Source organism: Berghia stephanieae, chromosome 3 (genome assembly GCF_034508935.2).
Source record: "Berghia stephanieae isolate SIO BIC M18660-M18661 chromosome 3, UCSD_Bste_1.3, whole genome shotgun sequence".
NCBI lineage: Eukaryota > Metazoa > Mollusca > Gastropoda > Nudibranchia > Aeolidiidae > Berghia > Berghia stephanieae.
This window is the reverse complement of record NC_088362.1, coordinates 72,008,408-72,023,876: the sequence shown is the minus strand read 5'-3', so window position 1 is coordinate 72,023,876 and position 15,469 is coordinate 72,008,408. Positions and strand designations below refer to the sequence as shown.

General features: G+C 35.7%; 1 protein-coding gene across 5 annotated transcripts in view; it reads left to right on the top strand.

The window, feature by feature from the left end:
* LOC144968384 (glutamate receptor ionotropic, kainate 2-like) overlaps window positions 1–15,469 on the top strand; it is a 159,577-nt gene that overhangs the window by 27,598 nt on the left and 116,510 nt on the right. Inside the window, exons 2-3 of one of the 5 annotated variants that reach the window (XM_078906676.1) lie at window positions 11,371–11,526; window positions 11,880–12,012. The exons of 3 other annotated variants lie outside the window; for them this stretch is intronic. The gene's annotated coding sequence lies outside the window, so the exon portion shown is untranslated. Of the gene's footprint in view, window positions 1–11,370; window positions 12,013–15,469 lie in introns of all 5 variants that reach the window. One more of the 5 variants, XM_078906677.1, reaches the window with a different exon arrangement.

Below are 15,469 nucleotides of genomic sequence, written 5' to 3'. Positions count from 1 at the left end.
AAGGTGTCTGTTGATGTACAACGTCAGACCACCAAACCACACAATAAGAAATCCTGCTCGCAGCGCCAATTCATGTCACAAGGTGCGTTCGCAACTCGCAATGGATGCGAAGGCCGCTTATGACCTTAAAGTGTGGAGAGGTAGACGTGGACGTTACAATCACCAACAAACACCGTATCTGACAAGAGAGCCATTATTATTTATTTAAAGTAAAAGAAAGGGGAACAGCTCATAGTTATTGAGCACAACAGAATAACATTGCATATATTGACAGGAAAAATCAAAAATACATACAAGTAAAAAGTAGTAATGCAATATAAAATTCATGTAAGTTTTAACCAAAAGAAACTATACTTCACCCAGGTTGCAACCGTTTCATTAATTCCCACTAAAAATGAAATTATTAATTACATGATGGTACAAAGTTAACTGTTTATAGTCCGAAACGAGAATAGAATTAATTAACAAAATTGTTCACACAGGGTGCGGTGTTCCAGCCTGTTCAAATCCAAAATTGTTCCAAAATAAAACACATAGATCGAGTGTTACTTCCTCATCTTTACAAACGTTACATTGTATTTTGTTCATATTTCTCAAAAACAGGTATCGGGTGCTGTCACAAATTATATTGTTCATATTTCTCAAAAATTATATTGTTCAAAAGGGTTCAAAACACATTTGCCGGCGCTATGTCCTAGCCCCGACAAAATCACAAAGTTCAAAGATGCAAACGCATTTACCGGGCGCTATGTCCTAGCCCCGTCAGCTCTTCACTATATTAGAAGATAGATATAGATATATTAGTAAAAATGAAATTAACATAGACACAATGATAGCGTAAGTGATCAATTAGTATTTACTTAAAAATAATTCATTTAACTGAGGTCACTTTCTCAATTTTAACACAATTTAACTCATTGAATTAATTATTCAATAAAACATTAAAACTTTATATTATTTTAAACTTTAAGATAAGTGAAATAATTTTACGATATTAATCACTTAATCACTTGATGATTACTCAGCACATCAGAACAATATTATAAATTTTATATAATCTCACCGAGCACAAATTACAAAAACACAATATCGCTTAGAGCCCATAACCGGGTACGATATACAAAATACTGGCCATATTAGGCCCACTTCGGCTACAATACAGCCTAAAACACAATGCTGGCCAACACACAGGCCCAACACATATCGCCTGAGAGCCCATATTCGGGTGCGACATAAAATACTGGCCACTTTGGGCCCTTTTCACTGTGGCTTCAACATAGCCAAACAGAATTCCAGCCAACACACAGGCTGTACAGGTCGTTCTTCTTCGACCTCAAATCGCAGACTGCCAGTTGAACATCGACCCAAGCCGAAACATAGGACAGGGTATCTAACGGTATCTCGGTTGATGCATAAGATTGATGAGGGTGTCTTAACACTGATGGAACATGATAACCCTCCGTTCTTTCATTGTCTTCATAGTATACACCACCCACGGCGAAAACAAGGGAGTCCCTATTCCAACACCCATCCTACACTCATAAATCATTTAATTATATGGGTTGCATTCTACCCGAGACCTTGGTGGGTAGGACAACTATCTCCCTTTGCTATATAGAAGGCATTTCTTTACAAAAACCAAACAAACAAAACAAAATTAACCGTCAAACAAACAAAAAACAAAAAAAAAAACCAAAACGCCTCCCCAATAAAAGGAATTGGAAAAAAAAGAGAACAAACAAACAAAAAATAAAAAAACAAACAAAAAAACCCCAATAAAATGCGAGACTCTATAAATAGCGGACATAGTCCATGGAATAGAAATTTGGTTCTTTATCGATGACCCATTAAGGGGTGGATAACTATAGATTTCTGAAGCGCATCAGGTTTGGATTATTTGGGGACCAGATGGCCAAATAGACAAGGCATTGCACTTAACCAGAGGACCAGGATTGAATGCCCGCTGTCTGAATTTTTCTTAATTTCTTAGGCAATAAAATTAACCCTACGCTCTCATTGCGGCGGTAATTTTAGATTGACGCCTGTGTTTTTGGCGGTCTTTTTGAGATAAGTCCTAAGAAGATATTACTCCACACTCCAACCCCCCCCCCCCCCGGGTGATTATGGGAATAAAAAAATATATTCAACCCAAAACAGATTTTTAGCCTCTTCGTAATGTGTTAAACTGTATTACTTTTATGCCGGAAACTGGAACATGTCAGACACCTCTGGCAAATGATGAGAAAAAAAAAAAACAAACAAAAAAAAAAAACAAAAAAAAAAAAAAACAAACAAACAAAGAAAAAAGCCCCAACAAACTTTTAACGTTTTAGCTTGTAAACTTTATCTTCAGTATTCCATGAATCAAAAAGATCCTCTATTTGTCAATAAATCTCAAAACTAAGATTCTACAGAAACCTAAGCATTGAGTTTTTTGTATCAAGGAAACGGTTATTATATTTGACTAATAACATTTGAAAGGAAATCTTTCAGGCCAGAAGAACAAAAATGTTTTCTGTCAAAAAATGATTGACCTGGTAGCATGGGTAGCTCCCACGGAATATCCTCATCCCATTGACATACCTGATTTCAAACCTCACACTCATCCATCACTCAATAGAGACCAGCACCTTCATGTTTCTATCTGATACGGAGGAGTGGTACTTACAAAATTCCTTCTGAAATTGTATGCATACCGGTCAGGAGGCAGAGTTTAAGCTGCTTACTTTTCAGAAAAATTGTATTTCTAATTATACCTGTCTGTTACGAAAGCTTAGCTTGACCACGACAGCCTTGCTTACATATATTATATATAAGCAAGGCTGTCGTGGTCAAGTGGAATGGAACTCGGCTTGTGACCAGCAGTTCAAAATTCGAATCTCGCCGGGAGCGGCCAAAGTTGAATCCTTTAAAAATGGCTCTTAACTCGTAATTTTTCGTCCTATTTTATGTGTAAACCGAATACCTGGCCGATAACGGCTTTATCTCTGATAATTACAAATGTACCTTACAAGTTGTATGTTTTGTCCTACGTTTACAGTATTGTTATTGGCACTTAAAATGAGCTATCCCTATTTTGTGCATATCTCTCTGTACAGAATCTCACCTTATTCGATTTTCATTATGATTTACCAACTTATTATGAGCTTTGCCTAACAGGCGACAGTATGGATTGAAACTTTGGTTTTTTTATTACCTGCTGGAGTAAAACGAATCACTCAAAGTAATCCTTTTATATTTCGACAGCTCCTTTGGTGGAAACAACACGATTCAATGGTATTATATAACTAGTTAACCGCCTTACTCTGGAAAAATAAGTCTTTAAAAATGTGACCAGATAACTCGTCCTTCAAATATCGATCGATACGAATGACCATCATCTAAGCGAAGTCTCAGGTTTACCGTTTTTGCCAAGAGGAGGGTCATTTAAATCTATCGATAGCTGAAGGCCGAGTTTTCTGGCCAATTTTTTTCATGCGTGTATTTTCTCCCAAAGACTGTCCATCTTCACCATCATTATCATCACCACCACCATTCATATTACCGCCATCTCACCACCAGCAAATCATGATTACTACAGGTTAAGGCTAACAATTAGCAAGACATAAAATACATCTAACGTGACTCTTAATCATGTATATAGGCTACTCACTTAATCAACGTATCCAAGTAATATAATAACTATTCTACTAGCAATTATATTTAACAATCATTTTGACAGATTTTTATTCGTTTGTTCGTCTCTTTGATTTTATTAATCTTACTTTATTATAATTCACCGATATTGATATGTTAATTCCTCACTTCCTCAATTCCTTTTTATAAAACCTGCCGTAGCACTTAAAACATCGGGAAGGATAACTCTAAAAGAGTTTCATGTTCTTGGCTGACCAATATCCGACCCATTTTACTTATTCGTAAGCTGACCTTTATTATATGTCCAATCTTAAAGGTGAGGGAAAGGTCAAATTGCTGCATGTGAAGATAGTTCTGAATCCAGCCAGCGTGGCCGGCCACTCACGCAGGTAAAGGACATATCCAAATCCCACCACACAAAGGTCTTTGTCACCTGTCTAAATGTTATGTTTAAACTAATCACACACACACACACACACACACACACACACACACACATAATATATATATATATATATATATATATATATATATATATATGAATGGATTCACTCACTTATATGGTCGAAACACATGTTTCTGTGGCTTCTATCCACGTCCTCATTCGGCATACAAAATGATTGTTCCATCTTGGGGTCATTGTTGTTATTCTTGTATCTTTACTATAATATATATACATATATATATATATATATATATATATATATATATATATATATATATATATATATATGTGTGTGTGTGTGTGTGTGTGTGTGTGTACCCACCGCGTCAGACTGGTAGAATTTCGGAATGAAGCAGACAAAAAAAAACGTATCAAGAATCAACATGAATTGAAAATTTTTAAAATGGGTTTAAGGGGCGGTTTGGGTCTTTTCTAAGATTATTTTAACTACATATACATATAGTGGGCGGTTTTAATCATTCTGTATCGTCATTATAGGTTAAAAACCAATATTTTTGGTGAAAAATATACAACATCTGTGTTGATATCCGTTTTGTGACCTGATTTGTGGGTCTGTCATAAAAAAATATAACAATCTTGTGACCAACTTTCCCCAAAAACATTGTAGTATTTTGTATCACCATAGACAGATTTTACAGCTATAGCTTATGGAATTTTTGTTAGAACATGACAAAGTCGCGAATCAAAATGTTATAAAATTGATGTTAAAAACGTATAAATTGGACTATAATTCAAAATACAAATACCTTATCAAAACAAATATCTCTATGGTGACATAATACATTATCTCTGTGATAACTATGGACATTTTCAAATAATTTCATTGAATAGATTCTGAGAAACGTTTGACACAGTATTCCATACATCTAGAAAAATGACGTTTTGATAAAAAAAGCAAAATAGCTTTCCGTTATTCACACTTTTCTTACTACCCGTACCCTTTTCGGCTGTTTTTCGTGCCTTTATAGTCTGTTTTGAGAAGTTGGACTTCAATAATATTGTTTCTAAGATAAAACATTATCTTTTTCCACCAAAATCTCAAAATCGTCTTGTGGTATGACACTTGCATTCGGATCGGAAGATCGAGGGTTCAAGTCCAGCTCTGGGCGACGCATGATTGAGTCATTGGAAATGGCTCTTTACTCACATTCTCTCACCGTACTCAGGTATAAAATGAGTAGCTGACCGCGTTAACCGCGTTGTCTCTGTCCGAAAATTTGTAATCACCCCTAACAGGCGTCATGTCTCGTCCCACGTTTTAAGTGTTGCTGTTAGCTAGTGAATCCCCTGTAAAGCTCTTTCAGCACGTTTAGTGGATATTGCACTATATAAAAGCCCAATATTTAAAAATATCTCGTTTACTCAATAAAAGACATAAACATCACCCAAATTTCAAATATTTTAAAATAAATTCAATTGTCGGCATCAATATCACTCCGGACTAATCCAATAAGCACCTAAATTCCTCTGCCGAGCTTGGTATGGGTAGGTCAAGCGGCTTTTCTGTTTATTCTTAGTATTTTTTCCGTGTGTGACGTCCTTATCCGGAAGATGCAGAACACGGCAGTGCCGGGTCGTCGGAGTCAGTCTCTGGTGTGGGTTAGCCCTAATGCTATTTTGAGACATTGGGTAACATGTATGCAGACCTGCCTACTTAGAGCTTTTAAAATTCATCGTTTTTAGGATATAAAAATTGTAGTCGCTATACTTAACTTGATGGATTAATAATTGCTTTCACAAAGAATTCAAAATCGTTTAAATTGTGTAGTCTGGCATCAACTTCCATTTTCGATAAGTTTTAATCAGTTTTTAATAAGTTTGAGATGCTCATGAAGTTCTGAAATTGGAACAAAAAATTTCGTAATTCTACGAATGTTTTGTAGTAATAGGCAGGTCTGCATAACATCTGTTATCAGTAAAAGCGATGCCAAAATAAGGGAATACGGTTGTCAGCCACTGCGTCTCTTATTTATTACATCCATAGCCACCTTTAATACAACCAAAGGATCCGAAATTGTTGACCTTCCAGATCTAGACATTATTCAAATTCTTGACAAAGATCTAAAATGTTACATCATAATAATATTGTAATATGCGCTAAAATCCGTATACCTCAGTTGGCAGAGCACTCGCTTCACACGCAAGAGGAACCGAGATCGGTCCCTTGTGAAGTCGAGGATTTTTTTCTGGACCACTCAGCAGTTATGGGGTAGCTGGATCTCTTATATCTGGCGGAAAGTACTTTGCGATAGACTTATCCAAATGAATTGCTTTTGTACGTTTCCCGCTGTGGAAATCAGAATAAATAAGTGTACGTTGCAATGAGTATCCAGAAAAAAAAATGAACATATAATTTATTTTTTTTTAAAATGTTTCTGATGTTAGATTCATTAATCATCAGATTATAGCCCGTCTATATCATATGATTTGTTTCTTTGGGGTTTTTTTTATCCTTAAAAAGACGTTCACATCGCCATGGGCAAAAAATTTAGAAAATATCATTTGAAATGAAAGGATTTAAATAAGATGTCTAATGATTGTACCCGAATACCTTGGGGAAATAAACCGAGCAAGCATAAAAATAAGATTGGAGAACTTTTTACTACAGGACAGATCTAATGGCATATGATGAACTTAACTGTAATGGAGTCCAGATAGCTAAGTAACTAGAGCCTAACGCACTCTCTTCAGACGCAAAGGGACTGGAGATCGGTCCCGCGCACAGACAAGTGGAGATTATTTTCTACCTCCCCCATGCCCATCCAGCAAGGATTGCGTAGCTGGGCCTGTTAGATCTGGCGGAAAGTAATACAGACAACTAGTCACAAATGTTTTTAAAGCGCACGGAGCCAACTGCATTACTCAACGTGTAATAAGGAATATATTTTATGATGGTGACATACTCATCGCTGTAACATCAGGTACTCATTTTTTCACCAAAGTGTGGTGAGAAAATGTTAGTAATGAGCTTTTTTCAAGGCGTCATCTTTCCTCCACCAAAAGCTGAACTCGGTCCTTGGAACGTTCACTGTAAAAATGAATGCGATACCACAAGTCCGACATATCTATCTATCTATCTATCTATCTATCTATCTATCTATCTATCTATCTATCTATATATATATATATATATATATATATATATATATATATATATACAACGATGTAATCAGTTTATCTAATTGTGTCAATACCTCAGGGAAACTGCAATCTATTTTTTAAATTAAAGAACACATGCTTTTGGGCAAATGTAATTAAATACAGTAATGTTCAAGCAAAATGTCAACTTAAACTAGCTTGACACTAAAAATCTCGCTGAAAACGTAATGAATGCTTTAATGCCCTATGAAGCCGCAAGGAAATAAGACCTGCCTTTAATCTACCTACGCATAATGGGATGTCAGCAACATCAAAGGAGCACGACATGATCAAAAGAAGAAATATAAGAATGAGATTATACAAGACATTGATAATGCTATGATAAGAATGCAATTACTTTTGAAATTGACATAATGGAGAGAAAGCTAAACGGAGTAAATGTGACTCATATCAGTGCTGATGGTTTTCCTCGGATCCGCAGAAATCCGCGATTTTGGAGTCCAGAGGAGGAATTTTCTCCTTTTAAAAATTACATTTTCTCGAAACAATGTACTAGCAATGAGAGAGTTGATGTGTAGTGGAACACAGAGGTGCAGTTTCCCACTCTCCACACGTTAGCTAGAGTATCAATGATAGTCTATCACCTCAATTGCTCTAAAAGTGGGGTTTAGTGCAGTAGAAATGGGGCTTAAAGGCAATCGTTCAATATTTTCCTACTTTTTCACTTTTTGTCACCACCAGCACTGTCATATATAAGTATAAGGGAACAACACAATCAAACGACGTTTCGACCTTTGGCCTTTTTCAAATAACCACAATATATATATATATCTTTAGTGGTTACTTGAAAAAGGTCAAAGGCTGAAACATCGTTTGTTTTGTGTTGTTCCCTTATATATGAGTCACATTTACTCCCTTTAGCTTCTCTCCATTTTATTGGCTCCTTCTGGCACCTCTTGTTTATAATTGACTAAACGCGTGCTCTTTTCGCTAGGTTCTCTCTTTAAATCATAATTCAGGGCAAACTTACCTTACAAATATAATACAAAAGAGGAACAGTTAAAGTGAGTTAGATATAATTATAATTATGATCTTAAGTTAAAACTAATGGTCTTTCTCGGTTGAAGTTTTTCTAAAGAGAAAAAGTACCAAGCGTACTTTACTTCAGTACAGTTTAAAATTCTCTCTTGAAAAATAAACGACTACATCGAGGGTGATGCTCAAACACAGCTAAGTGTGAAACCGTGTGAAACCTTATACATTTGGCCATTTCACCCCTTTAAAAAAATGAGCTTTTTTATAGGGCAATATCCACTAAACGTGCTCAAAGCTTTACAAGGGGTCCCTGAACAACAACAACACATGTAGAACGAGAATGATGCCTATTAGGAGATATTACAATTTTTTTCCGACATGGACAACACTATTGGCCAGGTACTCACTTGAGTATGGTCAGAGAATGCGAGTAAAGATCCTTTTCCAAGGACTCAACTATGCGCCGAGCGAGGCTCGAACCCAGGACATTTCGATCCGAGAGCGAGTGTCATACCACAAGACCACATAGCCACACATTTCTCTCTCAAAGAATAAAAAAACGACTACACCGAAAGTGATGCTCAAATACAGGTCCTCCGTGTAAAACATTATAAACGTGTCCATCTCACTCCTTTGATAATCTATACGAAAAGATAATTCGTGGCCCCACCAGGCATCAGATCGATAGAAATAATATTTTTTCTGTCAGAGCCACCAAGATATTTTTATAGCCTCGAGACATGCCAAAGAAAAAAAAATTACATCTCCATAATTATTTTGTTTGCCTTGCTCATACGGTATTCCGATAAAACTCTTATTTGGCTTGTGGGTCTGGCAAACACACTGACAAGGGGCCTGACCTCCATCCCTTAAGTAGGCCTTTCAACTGCCAAATCGTATCATAGATGTGTGTTTATTCCATTTTTTTCCTTAGTAATAGTTACATTTAAAATCAATAAGTGGAATGAAAAAAAAAGCTATTATCGTCGTCGTCGTCGTCGTCATCATCATCATCATCATCATGATCATCATCATTATCATCACCATCATCATCATCATCATCATCATCATCATCATCATCATCATCATCATCATCATCATCATAAATATCATTATCATCTTTGTCGTATCGTCATTACCACCGCCATCATTACCAATAGGTTAACATCACATTTTCATCATCCGTATAATCATTATCATTAAATCATTATCAAAATAATAATCCCCTTCACGAGGATATTATTTTTACATCATAATCGCATCTTAATTATCATTATCACCACAATCATCACATTAACCTTATCATATCTATCGTTGTCATCAGCAACATTATCGCGACCAACCTAATCTCACACATTTAACTTCAAACATCAACACTCACATAAACAGAAACCCAACAAATATAATATCATTTGAAATTAAATCTCTAAGCAGGGTAAAAACGGAGTTGAGAAAACAACAGACTAAAAATAACAATTTGACATTAATATATATATATATATATATAAATATATATATATATATATATATATATATATATATATATATAACGAACCATCACACAAAACTATGTGCAAGCTTTCTGGTAAATACAGTTTAGTGGGAATTACTCATAGACGCGGATTGCAAAACACAATAACAAAGACTAGAGTGACGTCAACTTCATTCTATCTATAGATAGTATGCACTTGGCTAAGAAGTTCACAACATTGCCATCCGGAAGTATAACGGGCCAACACAAAAAAATATGTGTAACCATGAACTTTTATAGTCTGGTTAATACAATTTTGTGATAAAAACTCATAAACATGGATGGCAAAAACAATAACAAAGGCCTGAGTGACGTCAACTTCGTTCTATCTATAAGAATATCGTTTTCTAATTAGTATTCAATATATCTAAAAGACAGCACCTCTGTTTTAAAGTTCGTCACAACAGGATTAAATACATGTGACCAATTGTCTAAAAACGGTATTATTTAATTCTGAATTTTAAGCTTGAAATTCAAGTTAAGACCTTTATCAAACTTGGGCTGATATTAAAGACCTTCATTCAGGGAAAATGGGTTTAATTTCTTAATCGTAGAAAGAAAAATAAATAAAAGAAAAAGAAAAAAACACGAGTCTTATAAATTAAACTTCAAACTCATCTTTTTTCATCCATTTTCGACAATTCCGACGTGACATCATACCAGAATGAGGGTGTTGGGTGACACAGAAAAAAGTCCTTACATTTTCTCAACAACCGTCTCAAAGTCGACGTACACTGGGTACTGGTAATTGAATAGATAAATAGATATCCACAAATATGAAACTCGGGATTATGGTCTACTGTTTAAATTGGAGAATACATACAATTTATCACACTGTAAAACTAAAACAAACAAACAAACAAATCAATGCTCGTATTTCGTATTGTTTTAATTATAAATTCACTTATATTGATCTTATTCACCCCGACATAATACCATTTTGCGAAAATGGGCCACATTCGCAGTCTCAGGCAATTAAAAAAAACACACAACCCCCCCCCCCCCCCCAAAAAAAAATAAACATGAGCTTTTATATAGCGCAATATCCACTAAACGTGCTCAAAGCGCTTTACAAGGGGTCCCTGGCCAACAGCAACACATAACATGTAGGACGAGACATGACGCCTGTCAGGTGATAGTGCACATTTTGGGGACAGAGACACGCTTTTAACGGCCAGGTACTCATTTTACACCTGAGTACGGTGAGAGAATGTGAGTAAAGAGCCTTCTCCAAGGACTCAACTATGCCCCGAGCGAGGCTCGAATCCAGGACCTTCCGATCCGAAAGCGAATGTCATACCATTAGACCACATAGCTGCTTGAACATTACTGAATTTAATTAAATTTGTCCAAAAGAATGTGTTCTTTAATTTAAAAAATAGATTGCAATTTCCCCGAGGTATTGACACAATTAGATAAACTGATCATACCATTGCGTTTATATATACATATGTATATATATATATATAAATATATATAATATATATATATATATATATATATATATATATATATATATAATATATATATATATCGGACTTGCAGTTATCTCCATGCGCTTTAAGAACATTTGTGACTAGTTGTCTGTATTACTTTCCGCCAGATCTAACAGGCCCAGCTACGCAATCCTTGCTGGATGGGCATGGGGGAGGTAGAAAATAATCTCCACTTGTCTGTGATCGGGACCGATCTCCAGTCCCTTTGCGTCTGAAGAGAGTGCTCTAGGCTCTAGTTACTTAGCTATCTGGACTCCATTACAGTTAAGTTCATCATATGCCATTAGATCTGTCCTGTAGTAAAATGTTCTCCAGTCTTATGTTTATGCTTGCTCGGTTTATTTCCCAAAGGTATTCGGGTACAATCATTAGACATCTTATTTAAATCCTTTCATTTCAAATGATATTTTCTAAATTTGTTTTGCCCATGGTGATGTGAACGTCCTTTTAAGGATAAAAAAAAACCCCAAAGAAACAAATCCTATGATATAGACGGGCTATAATTTTATGATTAATGAATTTAACATCAGAAACATTTAAAAAAAATTATATGTTCATTTTTTTCTGGATGCTCATTGCAATGTCAAGGTACACTTATTTATTCTGATTTCCACAGCAGGAAACGTACAACAGCAATTCATTTGGATAACTCCCTCTAGCTGGATTCAAACCCACAAAAATCCCCAATCCAACTTCGATTGACTCGCAGCTACAAAATTTGCTTACTGAGCACAGCACAGCACAGTAATGTAAATATCCTGTAAAAATCTATTAGAACTCTTACGTCTATTTTTCTAAAAAGATTTCCCAATTCGTATTTTAAATCTCTGTATTGATTTGTTTCGCTGCAAAAACAAAAAAAAAAACAAAAAAAAAGAACAAAAAACAAAGCGAGCGACCCTTTGGGATTAGCGAAGATTACATCGGCTGCTGCTGACTCGATGGTAAAATTCGAAGAGAATAGAAAATAATTGGACATATTATTCTTTCCACAATAACAGAGAATAATTATGTTCCATGTTCCCAGCTAGCATTTTGTAATGAGTTTGGGATTTTGGAATCGAAAGTTAATGAGAGTCACAACCTTAATTATATTTTCTCTCATTTAGATAGATGCCTGCTGACGTCGTTTTATAGAATATAGAACATGTTCTGACGAGGGGAAAAGGGATTTGACCAGTTAACTGCCGTAATCTGGAAAGACGAGTATTTTTTTTAAATTGGCCTGAAAACGCGTCCTTCAAATTGTATCGATAGATTTAAATGATCCTCATCTTGGCAAAAACTCGCGAAATCCCAGGTTTGAGAGTTTTTGCCAAGATGAGGGTCATTTAAATCGATCAATATTTGAAGGGCAAAGTTTTCTGGTCAAATATTTGAATACATGTATTTCCAGAGTACGGCAGTTAACTGGCTAATCCAGGTTGGTGCACAAATTTGCATGTCTGGTAACCTAGGGAAATTATGGGCTATATTTAACCATGAGCTCGTCACAATTTTGTTGTTAGACCTAAAAATGCAAACTTGGATTTACCCCTCTCCATGTTAAACATAGGAAAATCGTCACATTTGATACGATGCAACCAACGATTTTCTCATATTGATTTCTTTTGTACTTAACAAATTTATATATATATATATATATATATATATATATATATAATATATATATATATATATATATATATATATGACGTTGTGTTGTAAAGCTCATTTTGCCGAATAATATTTTGCTTTTCTGTTTGAATTAGTAAATCTTTTTTTGAGTTGTTACACATCGATTTTAAGAGTGCTTCAGTTTTATAAAACAAATAATAGATACGTCTCCTTTTTATTTAGTTAGCAGTATTGTACTCTCTTCTATCACCAGCAGACACGAACACTGGTACACACACACACACACAGACACACACACACACACACACACACGCCACAAACAACATATTATGCATACTGTAAAAATACTAACAAACACGTAAAAATGGAAAGGCTTCGGATGGGAACAAGTACAGTACAATCCCTTCATCAGCAAAACAACGACGGAGTGTTTGTACCCGAAACGTCCATTGTCTGTACTGCTTCCATTCGGGATCTCTCCATTTTCACCTTTTAGTATTTTTACGATGATTCCAGACTTTAGGCAGCCCCCATCATTCTCTACCTAACACATATGGTACCAAATCTCTACATGATAATTGATGGTCAAGGGTTTGATTTATTAGTAGAGGAAAGTTCCAGAAAAGAGATTTTATGAGAAGTTGATGAGGGATTGATGGGATTTGAATTCACTACTTCGCGTATCAGCACCATCTGCCAGCTACCCTCTCCCCCGACACGCACTTATTTGCGGGTCTGTAACTCAAATCCTTATGGGCTCATAATATCGTTGTAATGGAAATCTAAAAAAAAATGACGCAAAATATTGTTCATTACAGCGATGTTAAACTAGGCCCATAAGCGGGTTCGGATGTCAGACCTGCATATATTTACATTTCACCCTCCCTCGCCCCCCCCCCCTACACACATAGACACACACTCATACACAAAGACACACACACACACGCACACACACACACACACACTAACACAGAACACGAATGGAACTGATCTACTCAATTCACCAATAAATCATGACAGGAACAGGCACACAAAATAAACATGCCAGACCGTAACAGATTTTTAAAAGACGAAGAAGTTTTCAATAAAAATAAAGATAAAAACAAAAATAAACAAAACAAAAAAAAAAAAAAAAAAAAAAAAAAAAAACAAATTAAAAAAAAAAAAAAAAAAACACAATAAACTAACAAAAACAAAAACAAGAACTAAAACAAATAACAACAAAAATAATATATAAAATGAAAAACAAATAAAAGCAAAAAATACCCAACAAAATAACAAGAAAAACAAACCAAAAGAAAATAAAACAAACAAACGTGTTTTGTCTATGTGCAGCGGCCATACAGAGGATGAAACTATTATAAACAGGAATCTGCAGCCATAACTCTCTTCCCTTTTTGGCCCGAGACAAGCGAACACCTGGCCTATGCCATCATTATAATACACAGTTTGTCTAGGGTAATTGTGGCAGTCCTTCAGAATCATTATACTCATGGAGCCGTAGTTTATCCCTCCCCGATTTCTCCAGCGTTACACAATAGCGATTGCTCTCTACCCGTCTGACAGGACGCTAGTCTTTCGCACAAAGGCACACAATGCCTACAACACGTAGTGTCTCCCGACGACCACCGATCCAAGAAGTAAACACTCCCAACGCGTCTTGACTTCGGTGATCCAAGGGCGGTAAACTGTATTTACAAAATGGTAAGATACTAGGATCTCGGGTAAGAAAGAGGTAAATAATTGAAAATTTCATTATGACATGTATTGGAGAGTAGAGTGCTACATGACCCTGATTTGTTATCGCTTGGCAAGTGATAATAACATGCGTTGGACTATTTCAAGGAACCGTTAGTAAATGGCGACAAACAGCATCAATTTAGTATCAAGAAGTAACGGTGCAATACGGTTTTGAGACGATCGTTCTCATTTTATAACCCCATTAAAATGTGCACATTTATGATAAATTATTTCTCTAATAACTCCACTATGTCCGCTTGTCTCAACGGTTATTCTACTACTATACATATAATGGTTTTGCTGACTAGTGCAACTCATGATTAAATGTTTATATATTTTAAATCCAAATAAACTGACACAAATGATAGAGGATAATAACTTGTACTCCGCTTTCTCATTCTATCTCTCTCTCTCCCCTCTCTCTCTCTCTCTCTCTCTCTCTCTCCCTCTCTCTCTCTCTCTCTCTCTCTCTCTCTCTCTCTCTCTCTCTCTCTCTCTCTCTCTCTCTCTACTAATTGTGGCATTATAGATTACGTTTGAATCACATTCTTATTATTGATCCAACAAAAATCTCACGATATAACAAACTCAATGAATTGGAGTGCAAATCATGAACTTCATGCATGATGCACGACATTCATGATTCTTTAAGAAATTTGGACGCGTTTTTTGGGGGTTTTTTTGGGTTTTTTTTGGTCCTTTAGATCGGATCGATCGACATAGGGCGGCGTATACATATATACAGGTCTGACATCCGAACCCACTTATGGGCCTAGTTTAAAATTGTTGTAATGGACAATATTTTGCGTCATTTTTTAAGATTTCCATAACCACAATGAGCCCATAAGG